The 12,049-nt window shown below is 37.0% G+C and overlaps 1 protein-coding gene across 3 annotated transcripts in view; it reads left to right on the top strand.

The window, feature by feature from the left end:
• Window positions 1-12,049, top strand: part of LOC147623425 (MADS-box transcription factor 23-like) — a 58,399-nt gene that overhangs the window by 20,294 nt on the left and 26,056 nt on the right. The gene's annotated exons all lie outside the window — the stretch shown is intronic.

The following is a 12,049-nucleotide window of genomic DNA, read 5'->3' as shown; positions in this document are numbered from 1 at the left end:
AAAAAGTACTTGAGTAGCTCTATTTGAGCAAAATAGTGCTCGAAATGGACTTGAGGTGTCTAGGTTGGCTAGACATATGGACAACCTTGGTGAACACTCCAATTTGCATTGAGGGGGAGTGTTGAGATTAGCAATGCTAAATTGTTAAGGCTAAGAGGTGAGTTGATCAAATTCATTAGAGAGACGGTTAGTTCACACACCTAATTTCATATTGAGGAGGGGTGTTGAAATATGCAATGTGAAATAATGCTCGAGATATTTTATTGAGTGTGTGAATGCACTCTCGATGTACGTGATATTATCTTGAGAGTTGTAGAAAGATAAGAATGCCACATGAGATTTTGTCTGAATAGTGAGAGCCACATAAAAGAATGTGGAAAAGGGATTACATGGCATTTATAGATTAGGCTAGAGGCTATCTATATTAGAATTCTTTCATTGTACGATTCATAACATATTACAAATACAAAGTGTTGAGTGTGCCTATCTTTTCCACCTCTCATTAGTGTGCAATTAACATTATGGAGTTTCTTGATTACTATGAGTCTCCTTAAGCATATGGTTAACATGTGATTAGCACTAGTCTTAGCATGATTCTCACTTTCTTAACAAGCAAGTGGTTGGATGGACCCAATGAGTGGTGTTTTTTTACAAGACTAGAAATTGAAATGAGATCTTTTGACATATTAGATAGGATCCTCAACCTTGTGGAGATTGGTTATAAATCTGATCATCCAGAAGAGACAGTGATGAGATAGTTCTCACAATGGATTGGGAGTGATCTTACCAATTAAGGTGCCTCCCTATCCTTGGTGACGGGATGGGTCATAACCATGGATGTTGGTTTTGATACTGTCATGGAGTGAAAATAGTTTAAAAAATGAGGAGAGACATTGAAGTAGAATAGGGAGGTGAAGATATATGCAAGCTTAAAGAATGGTAACACCACAACACACAAGTATCATTATTCACCACTCTACATACAGAATGTTTTAGAACGCGTGGGTTTGTTTCATTGTCTTTGTGTCCAAGAAGAATGAAAAATTGAGGATATGCGTAAACCTAAGGAATGGAAATAGTGCAATACAAGAGCACCATTATCACATAGAGCATGTTTTAGACAAGTGATCAAAGAAGAATCTTATGGCTTCTTGGTTAGTTTTTTTGGTTACTATCAAGTGTCTATTATTCTTGAATATCAACGAGAGATGACATTTAGTGGCCTCTTGTTGTTGTTGTTGTTGTTGTTGGAGAGTACGCTTTGCTTTGTGTTGCAGTCCTTCTCTTCATGTCCATGATGGTGGCAATACGTGCATTGCACATTGGAGTAAGGGGTATTTATAGCATGAGAATGCCATGGGTTCCCTCCTTAGGGTTGAAGTGATGAGGTCTACGAGTGGTGAAAATCACTTTTGTGATAACCATGCTTATGAGCATTGATAGAAGTGGCTAGAGCCACTATTTTGATGTAGTTGGAGTGAGATGTTTGATCCCTTAAGGTCTCCTCTTGTTGAATCTTTGCCACTAAGCTTTTAAGATTGAGCTCTATTGTTAAAGCATGGGTTGTTATGAATTCCCTACATGTTGATGGTAAGTGTGAGGCAGCTCAGGAACACAAGAAGGCCGCTATAGCTCGCCGACTCACCACCTTCGGAACACTCACAAGCACAAGGGGCACCACCAGCTTCTCTAGCTGGAAAGAAAAATCTCTCTTTATCTCTACCACCCAGAGATACCCAAAGAAAGGCAGTTTCAACAACTCACATATCTCATTATCAAAGCCTTTTATCTGTCAGCAAGGCTAAGCCACTCATATATCATCAACACAAACCCTATTGTCCATTTACAAAGGGTCATCCATCGCACATAAATTTATAAATTGACAAGATTCAACCACTCTTCCTCGCACTCTCCTTTATCACACACTCAGAGCAAACAACTCACACACACTGCCCAAATCTTTCTTTTGGTCTCACACCAGAGGCCTCGAAACAAGACGGCCACCTCCCAGTAGCAAGCCAGCGGTTGCACCAACACTAGTCATCTCTGAGGTGGCACCCCATGCAGCTTTCCACGCGAATGTCAACCCTTTGGCAGCCTCTTTGCCTTCGCTCGATCACTCGATCTGCCTTTTTCACAAGGCAGCCACTCTCCAGCTGTTGCCAACTTCTGTAACAAAACCAGTCTCACCACCTTTCACAATATTCCTTCCACTCTCGCCAACCACTGTCTCTCCTTCGCTATCACGAACCCTGCAGGCGGTCTCTCCAGTCACCTCTCCACACTCTTCTCTCGCTGCGATTCACCACCACAGCCTCTCTGTCCTGGCTCTCGCACGCCCGTCTGCTGCTGTTGTTAGCCACGCACCAGAGTGCCTTCAGCTGGTGCTCTCTCTTCGCCAGCCTCTTCAACAACAGCAGCGCCACAGCCTTCGCACAAGTTGCCCTTCACACTCTCGTAGCCAGTTCATTGCCTAGTCGAATAGCAGCAGCCACACCCTTTGGCGCCTTCTGCGCTACCCTTCTTTCGCCAGCAGCTCCCGTCTCTTTTCCACAGGCAGCGCCCCACCAGCCTCTGCCTTCTCCAAGACGGCTCGCAGCCACTCTGGCTCTCTCTCCTGCTTGTGGCCGCACACAGCTCCCCAGCTAGGCGATCCCTCTCTCTCCACGCCTTCCTCTGCACAAGCGCCTCTTCAAGGGTGACTCCCTTTCTCTATTCAGCAACCCAATCAATCTATCTTCGAAGCGGCCACCTTTCTCCTTCTCTCCAGTCTTCTAGACGTTGAGTTGGCGGCCCAAAAAGACTTCCAAGTGGTCATTTTTTTATTGGCCACGTATATTATGTTTTTAATTTTATTTTTTTTAAAGCTTCATAATAACCACACCCCTCTACATCACCTTGTGTCTCAGTTTCACGTGCAGTACTCATGATCTTTCAAAACTGATAAGAGCTGTCCACGGCTTTGAATCATCGGCATCATCATTACCAAGATGGCCAATCCAAAGCTGAAAGGCTCTCCAAACTCAAGCATAAGAGCAATTCATATTTAGCTGGCATCCCTTGTAAATTTCAATATTTACAGTCTAAATTGGGCTCTTTCCACATAATCAGCTTATCTACATCCATTTCCACTAGAGGTTCATCAAAACCCCATCATTGACATCCTCATGCTCTTCCACCTCTTATTTACATACATCCCAGACACCTTCTTGACAACTAGAAAGCTCATACAAATAAAAACTTCAAGTCTCCAGTAGCTGCTCCAAAGGAAAATGCATGCACTAACTCACTCCAAAGCGGTTCCATCTGTACACTTGCCAGGGCATTCAGGGCAAAGTTTTATTGCACACCATGCATCCCATATGTACACGGACTCAAAACACCTTTATAGAAAAACGCTTGACAGTAAGGCTACCAACAAGGACATTGATTGAAGAGTCTCTGGGATTTCAAGACCAAAGAGAAGGGTTTCATCTAGAAGACCCTACCAAGAGTCCAAGAACTTGGTGGTTTGTTGATCTTCTTGCATGTTGAAGTTGACAAGTTTCTTCACTAGAGACACTTGATAAATCAAGTCAGTGTGTAGATAGCAATCTTTGAAGAATTGCCATATTTCTTGTGAGGACTTTAAGCTTCTCACCATTTGCACTTGTTGATCTCCGTAGTGAAAAATGATCTCCATCTACGCCGTGATGTCTTGTTACTTACAAAGCTTGAGGGCTTCGGGTTGCTCCTCATTGGTTTTTCCATTAGCCTTGATATACTCCCATAATTGAAGTTGCTTGAGATATAGCTTCATTCTTAGCTTCCATAGTTGTTGCCATTGAGCTTGTTCATGGAGAATAACCTTGGCTTGGTTGTTGCAGTGCGGAAGATGAGACTACCTCCATGATTCTTTGATTGAGAGAAGGAGCTTTGAGATTGAAGGTAATGTGGAGTAAAGCTAAGATATGACATCTCAGGATGATGAAGGAGGCTTATTGATGGCTATGGAGTTCTCAAAGCTCTGATACCATGTGAGAACTGTGAAGTTGGTGAGAAGAAAGAAATAGAGTAGACAAATATAGAGAGAGAGATACGGAGAAAGTGAGAAAGTGATAGAGACACTTAAGTGTGTAATGACTTGCTTGTTGAGCTTGAACTCAATTGTAAGAGTGTGGCTCTTTATACAAAGTTGGATCACTACAAATAGTAGTGACTCTTGGCAAGTGCTATTACATATTTGAATAGAAATAGCAATATGCTTTCCTAGAATATAGGAAAGCATCTCCTAGGATCATGGATAGAATAAAACGAATCCTAGAACATGAGTCCATACTCAAATGGACACGTAAAAGCCTTAACCACTTAAACACATGTAGTAGTTGGGGATCATAGCCGCCACCTTGCAACCTATCACACGATCGCTGTTGTAAGATGATGGTGTAGTTTGAGGAGCTGCTTGACTCAAAACAGAAGGCTATGAGGGTTGCAATCTCTCACTAGAACGCACTTGTGAAGGAGGCCACAGAAGAATCCCAATTCTGGTTTTCACCCTTCCCTACCGACCTGTTCTTCGGGCTGATTGCATTGCAAAAGAAGGAACTAGACCTGCTACATTTCACAATCTCCTTTCACCAGGAGGTGAGGATGTTGCTACCAGCTTGGTCTGGTGGAGCTTGCCATTCATATTATCTTATAAGAGAAGTTGCTACCTAATCATTTATATTTAATTATTAATAGTGAATCCACCATTGATGTCGATGAAGACTTGTTGTGTGCTTGTTTAGTCAAGTTGGATTTGGTATCTAAATGGAGTGATGGGATATCACGATTTATTGCTTATAGTTTTTTGCAAGAGCGTCCATTGAAGAAAAATAAGATACAACATCTTACCAAGCTAGTTGTATCTCTTATCAATTGATGAAGGGACAAGTAAATATGATCAAAAAATATGATGTGTTGAGGAGATGCTTAAGAGTGAGTTTGTAAAGGTTTAAGAGTCACACTTCAAAGTAGTAAAAAGACATTTTATTGATGATGTAAGTTCTCATAAGGTTGTACAAGTAGAACATTGTTCAGTTATGTCATAGAATTTGTTAAAAATGTCAAGAGTTTTGTTGTAACGTAGTAAAAAGATAGAATTCTCTCCACAATCATAGTCACATAATGTTTTGATTAATGGAGACTTGATTTTGTAAGACCTATCAATCCTATTGCATGACAAATCTAGGAACATTATATAATTGTGGCTATAAACTATTTCAACAAGTAGAACATTGTTGAGTTATGTCATAGAATTTGTTAAAAATGTCAAGAGTTTTGTTGTAACGTAGTAAAAAGATAGAATTCTCTCCACAATCATAGTCACATAATGTTTTGATTAATGGAGACTTGATTTTGTAAGACCTATCAATCCTATTACATGACAAATCTATGAACATTATATAATTGTGGCTATAAACTATTTCAACAAATGGCCGACACTGGAGTCTCAAGGCAACTACACTGAGCTTTTAGCACTACCATTGATACCAAGCATTGTCTAATACTCCTTTCTTTTCAAGTCTACCCTTTGTGGTTTTGGCTCATATTGGGGGTCTAGTTATTGATGTTGAAGTTTACCATGTGTGGGGCCTTGCTTGTTGAATTAATGGCGACTTCTCTTGCCTTGGTATCCACACCTTCATTTTCCCTTCATAGTAACCTTGACCTTGAAGGAGCTGTTTTTTTAATCCATTGCCTTTGAGATAGTTGGTTTTTTGACTTAGAAGGTTTGTTTTCATTTGTAGGCTCCTTCTTTATAGGGAAACATCTTGCATATCCTTATTACTTTGGTGTTTGGGTAAAAGTAGTGACCTTGCAAAGTGAAAGGCTCCAGCTTACATTACATACTTCTTTACTTCATACATTGTGATATCCTCTCCCCTTTGATTACAGTACATACTTCGACTTTACTTCATATGTTATGATGTCCTCTCTCTCTATCTGTCTTAATTACATTACATACTTATTTACTTCATGATTTTAGGAAACCCTAAACATGAAAACATCCATCATGACAATGTATACACGATATTACTTATTTCATGATGAATATGACGGCTCAACTAATCTTATAAAAATGTTCTCCTCAAAACAATCATTGATATGCTACATTGTGAAAATGAGTTAAGTTTTTCACAATTAATTGCTTTTTCACACCTAACTATTTTTTCTCAAAATTGTTTGGTAAATGAATTGCATTCACAATTCTATAATTGGAGCATTCAATTGACTAATAGACGTGACGTGAAAAAATTGAAGTTTTTCATGTCCATCGCATTACTTTTGTTTTTTATGCCAAACACAAATCACGGAAAATGTCATCAATGATCTTGTTTTGTTAGTATGTAATATCACACTATGCCATGGGTGTTGGCATAATGGAAAAATTCATTTTTCCTCAACCTTAAAAAGAAAAAACAATTATTGTGAAAATCATGATTTTTTAATGTCTTAACTTACTGACTTTTTAAGCACCTAATAGTGTTTCATTATAATTACTAACATCAGCTAGCTCATTGATACACTAGAAAGATCAAGAATCTATGTCATATAAAACTTAGGCAGTTTTTGACGCTTGTGAAAAAGACTTGATTTTTTCACGTCAAAGAAAACTTCACCCAAAAAAGTGTTCAAAGAGTTATGTAGTACTTCTAGCTTGTTCTAGTTTCTCAGTGTAAAAAATAGACCATGCTTAGTAACTCTAAATAACTAGTATTTTTAATATACGTGAAAATCATATCTTGGTTTTTATGCTTATTGTGAAAAACTCAAGTAATTTTTCATGCCTATGGTGAAAAACACTATTTTTTAGGTGTAAAAAACTTTACCAAAATAGTGTTCAAAGAGATGTGTAGTACTTCTAACTTGATCTCGTTATCCACCAAGGTAATGAAATACACACCATGATTTGGTAACTCTGAATAACTCATGCTTTTCATAGACGTGAAAATCATATCTTGGTTTTTGTGCCTACCATAGACCTTTGAAGAGAGAGCTAGGGTGAGTCTTAAGTGGCGGAAAAAATTTCATCAATACCTCATCGTGAAAAACCACTAGTGTTTCAGGATGTGAAAAGTAATTTTTTAGGACACACTAGATATTGGCAATACATTTGAATTGACTTTATAGCCTCGAACTAAAATCAAGATACTCATAGAATGCTAGATCAGCGAATATACATTATTTGTGTCATCATTGTGTGTGAAAACTTTGGTTTTCCTCGACATATAAATAGAGAATTAAAATGAAGGTAAATATATCATGCAAAGATGTGTGAAGATTCACAACATACTTAACAACTTTCTAACAACATAGGAGAAATGTTCTCTAGCATGGAAACCAATCAAGCAAGCCTCACCATACTAATACAAGAACAAAAACATGGCTTGATGTTTATAGAAAGATTCACCTAAATTGTATATAAAGAAATATGGATCCCAAGAAAGCACACATAGATTTTTAATATGAGTCTCTATTGACTTTAGAGGAAGAGGTCACAACACAAAACCTTACAAGGCAAGGTGGAGAAATGAGGACTGCATCCATGTCTCCTAGAGAAAGACACTTGGTTCCTACATGGACGAGGTGGTAGGATACATTGTGTAAAGTATGTGAACACCCCTAAAGGCAAAGTGCATTCTCAATACCGGTTCAAAGAGTACATGTTGCATTCTTAGATTACCCATGGACATAGTTGTCAAGTACAAAAAGTTCAATTCGACACGATATGTTCAAATATGGTCTTGGAATGCACCGCTAAATTTTGAAAATAAAAATACCATCGAGGTATCCTTTATTTAAAAAATACTTAAATAAAAAAATACAGTACAGGAAGAGGGAGATGATTGAGAGAGTCTAGAGGGGAGAGAGGCTTGAGCCTTGAAGGAGAGGTCAAGGGAGAGGATAGGCTTGAGCAATGAGCACTTGTGAGTGATAAAAAAACAACCCCAAAAAATGGTCAGAAAAAAGGACAAAAAAAGTCAAATCCTAGTCGATCGTACCGAGCCGTACGTATTGACTGTATCGAACCGTACCTCTTGGGCGGTTCATGACCGGGTGTCACTATGACCATAGATAACTGCATTTGCCACTACCCTAAAAAGGACTTGCCTTTTGACTACATGTAAAGGAAAGAAAGTTTGACATGAACAGGATAAAGTATAAAACATTAAGGAAACAATGGTAGAAGAGGCATGTAGATCAGGTTGTACATGTTAATACAGTTAAAGACAATATAGTAGGATGGATCTACATAAGTTACAAAAGATACATTTGGTCTTGGAGGGCAACTGGGCTTATTATATCTACAAAGAGCTAAACAACTATTGCCAGTCTCATTAGAGTAATATAATCAATCCCTATCTTCTTACCAAGATTAACTATCATATTAGTGAAATTCCTTTTCCAACTGAACCTTTGATAAACGAGGAGCCAATAAGATAATATAATCTAAAGGCTGAGGAAGAAGCTATACCAAAGTTGATCCACTTATTTTTGAGATGACAAGGAGGGGCTGATTGTGAATGTCTAGCCTCTCCTTGATGCATCAAGGAGGGGCTAAGCACAAAACTCTCTACAATATGTAGAATGAGGGATTGTGAATGTCTAGCCTCTCCTTGATGCATCAAGTTGACAAGTTTCCAGCCAAGTTCACACAAGGGGTATTGATATACATGCTTGAAGGTATATAGAGAATTGTATAACCTCACCATATGAAAACTTTGAGAGTTAGCACCACACATAATAAGTGTAAGAAACCAAGATCCATGAGAATTGGACTATGGATTCCCAAAGTAAATAGTTTGAAAATCTTTGACTACTAATAGCTCGCCCTCTTAATCAAACCCAAGGATCTACACTTATATTAAGTATGCCAATCAAATATTAAATCATTTGATTAATTTATTTAATATAAATAATCACATACAGATAATTAATCAAGATGTTGAAACCAATACTGTCAAGCATATATGGGCTCACTATTGTATATTCAAAAGGTTACGATTGCCCAAATTTTAGAATGGTATCCGAAGTGAAAGTCATCTAGGAGATTTTATAATCAATAAAAAACATGTGAATATAAAGTTTATGAATTACTCATAATACGTTTCAATAAATTATATTGGTACACTATGAGAAGTCCTAAAGATTTTATATGCTTGGTTAGGTATGTAGACCCTTGAATGCATTGTATGGGATGAAACATTTTATGAGTATTTATATTTTTAAAAGTATGCTGGATGGAAAGCTATACATTTTCTCTCTGAGCAAGGAAGGTACATGCCTTATGTGTGAATGACCTCATTTTGACACAGGGAGCCATGTACATGGCCCGGTTGGTTGGATTGTTAGGTAGAAAATCTTTTGAGAACACATTGTTTTTGGATTGTGGGACCGGTTTGGATACTTAGATGACCTCAAATGCATTTGGAAACTACACGAAGAATGTAATGTAATAGTGAGGGGATGTGGTTTAGTTTAGACTATTTGGACCAGCTATAGAAGGGTGGTTCAGTAATCGTATATAGACTAGTTTGACAATCTTTATTTAATCTTGTTCTACAAAAGCTAAAAACAGCTCCAAATCTGAACGTTTTGCTTTCTGTGGATAAATCTAGCTCAAGATCAATATCTTTAGATCTATCCTTATTACATTATATAGCATTATATGTGCATGACATTCTCTCTCTAGAGTCTATCTAGATCACCATCAAATCTCTTTAATAGAGTATATAGGTAAGTAGATGCTATCAGCTTGTGACTTTGGTTTTGCAACAATACTATATAAAAAATAAGCATTATACTCCATATTTCTTACTTCAAATTGTTTATTTTGGAATCTAGCTTTTCTTATTATATTTTTTTACACTCAAGTTTCTCTTTTAGAGAATGAGAAATAAGGATTTTCTCTCCTTTTGCATAAAGAAGCACTAACATCGACGAATTCCAAGAGGTAATGGGTTGTAAATGGTGATGTAATAGGAGGAGAAAACATATTTGGCTCTACTTTAGTACATAGTAGCACTTTTATCATTTTTGTGAGGAATTTCAATGTGTGGATACATTGTTGTCAATTAATGTGACATATTAGGTCATAATAATCCACTCTCTTTTTAGCGAAACCTTGGAATGCATTGGGATCAAGGACAAAAATGTACATTTGCATGGGTCATATTTGAGTATAGAATTTGCATGAAACTCTGACACATGGTTCTCTTATGTCATAGGCTACTTATAATGTAAGAATTATAAGAAGTGAGTGTTAGCTTGCCAAGGGTTTCCCAAGCTTTCAAGAATGTGACATTATGCTGTGTGTTGAAATGTATATGAGCTTACTATATTAGAAATAATGGGTAAGACTTTGATTACTTTATTTTCTTGTTTCCAAGTCTTTAGCTAGCATATGATTTTTTTGGCTATCTCGATTTTTTTGGCTATCTCGCTTTAGTGTGTTTAGTGTTTTATTATCCATTCTTTGAAATTATGCTAAGGCTTGGGTTGGTTTTTAATAATGTGCCAATGATGGATACTATAAATTTCATGGATAGAAAGAATATTTTAATAACATTTTCTTAGTTTATATTATTTCTTGTCAGTGTTGTAATTATAATGGTGTATGAAATTCTTGAGACGGTATTTATCTAAATCCCATATGACTTAAATTTTAAGAGTAATTTAAATTTTTTGAATGGATTTTATAATATATAATCAACTCATCATAAAATTATATGGACTTTATAATATATAAACAACTCATCATTAAATTGTATGGAGTTTATCATATATAAATAGCTCATCATAAAATTTAAAGAGGATAAAAGTATGTGTCAACTTTTTATATTTTAAAATGACTCTATTGAGATAGGGAGTCTCTCCCAAATCTCATAGTGCATTGCATACCTATGGAGGTACTGGTTCTTTATCTTGGCCTTCCCTATTAAAATAGTCTACAAATCTATTTCTCTTATGGTATATCCTATGCCCTCTCAATCTACATTCAAATGTGGTGTGAAAATATATCCTTAGATGTCACCAAATGGCATTTCTCAAGACATGTCTACGTAATGTATCTTGAATTCTCAATGAAGTCATTATCTGTGACTCATATTTGGAGAATATAATCTTTTTGGGAAGATTCATCGAAGGTAACCATATTTTAACTGCGTAGAGGTGAGCTAGATTGAGGAATATGATGTGGTTTATATCTTGCCAAGATAGTTCCAGAAGGAGTGACATATGGCATGCTTAAACTAGAGGAGTTGGTCCTTTAAAAAACTATATAGAGAATGCCATCTAGTAATGTGGAAATCAACATATTCTATATCTAACGTGTCAACCGGGATGGAAAATTTGTGCAGAGGTGAGCTAGATTGAGGCATGTGATGTGGTTTATCTCTTGAAAAGAGACGAACAAAAAGGTTAAACATATGGTATACTTAAACCAGAGGAGATGGTCCTTCTAATGCATGTAGAAAAAACCACCTAGGAATGTGGGAGTCCACATGTTCTATATTTGGTTTGTGCTAACTTCATGGATGGACAACTCAAGTGACACCCTTGGGAGATGGTAAGGTGGATGCATGTGATAGTCTAGAAGAGGGCATGAAGGACTAAAGTTCTTTCTCTAAACATAGGAAGAATAATATCATGTCACACCAATGGCTACTCTTGATCATGTGTAAGTATATCACAATCTTTAGTGTATCTATTTATCTCAAATGTACCTTCCCCAAGTTTAGTCTTTGAAACAAATCCCCCATGGCATCATAGTCAATGTCACCAATATGTTCGATAGCATGCTTTTCATGCTTGGTGCCTAAAACCAAGAACAATATCATGTTACACTAATGGCTTACTCTTGATCTTGTGGAAGTATATCACAATCTTTTGTTTCTCTATTTGTCTTGAATCTACCTTTACCAGCTTTAGTCTTTAGAAAAATATTCCATACATCATAATCCATGTCATTAATGTGCCAAATAGCATGCTTTTCATGCTTGGCTCCTACAAGCAAGGTTAAAAC

This window comes from Cibotium barometz, chromosome 27, assembly GCF_041138505.1.
Source record: "Cibotium barometz isolate CiBa-2024 chromosome 27, ASM4113850v1, whole genome shotgun sequence".
NCBI classification, from domain to species: Eukaryota; Viridiplantae; Streptophyta; class Polypodiopsida; order Cyatheales; family Cibotiaceae; genus Cibotium; species Cibotium barometz.
This window is presented reverse-complemented; position numbering and strand designations above follow the sequence as displayed.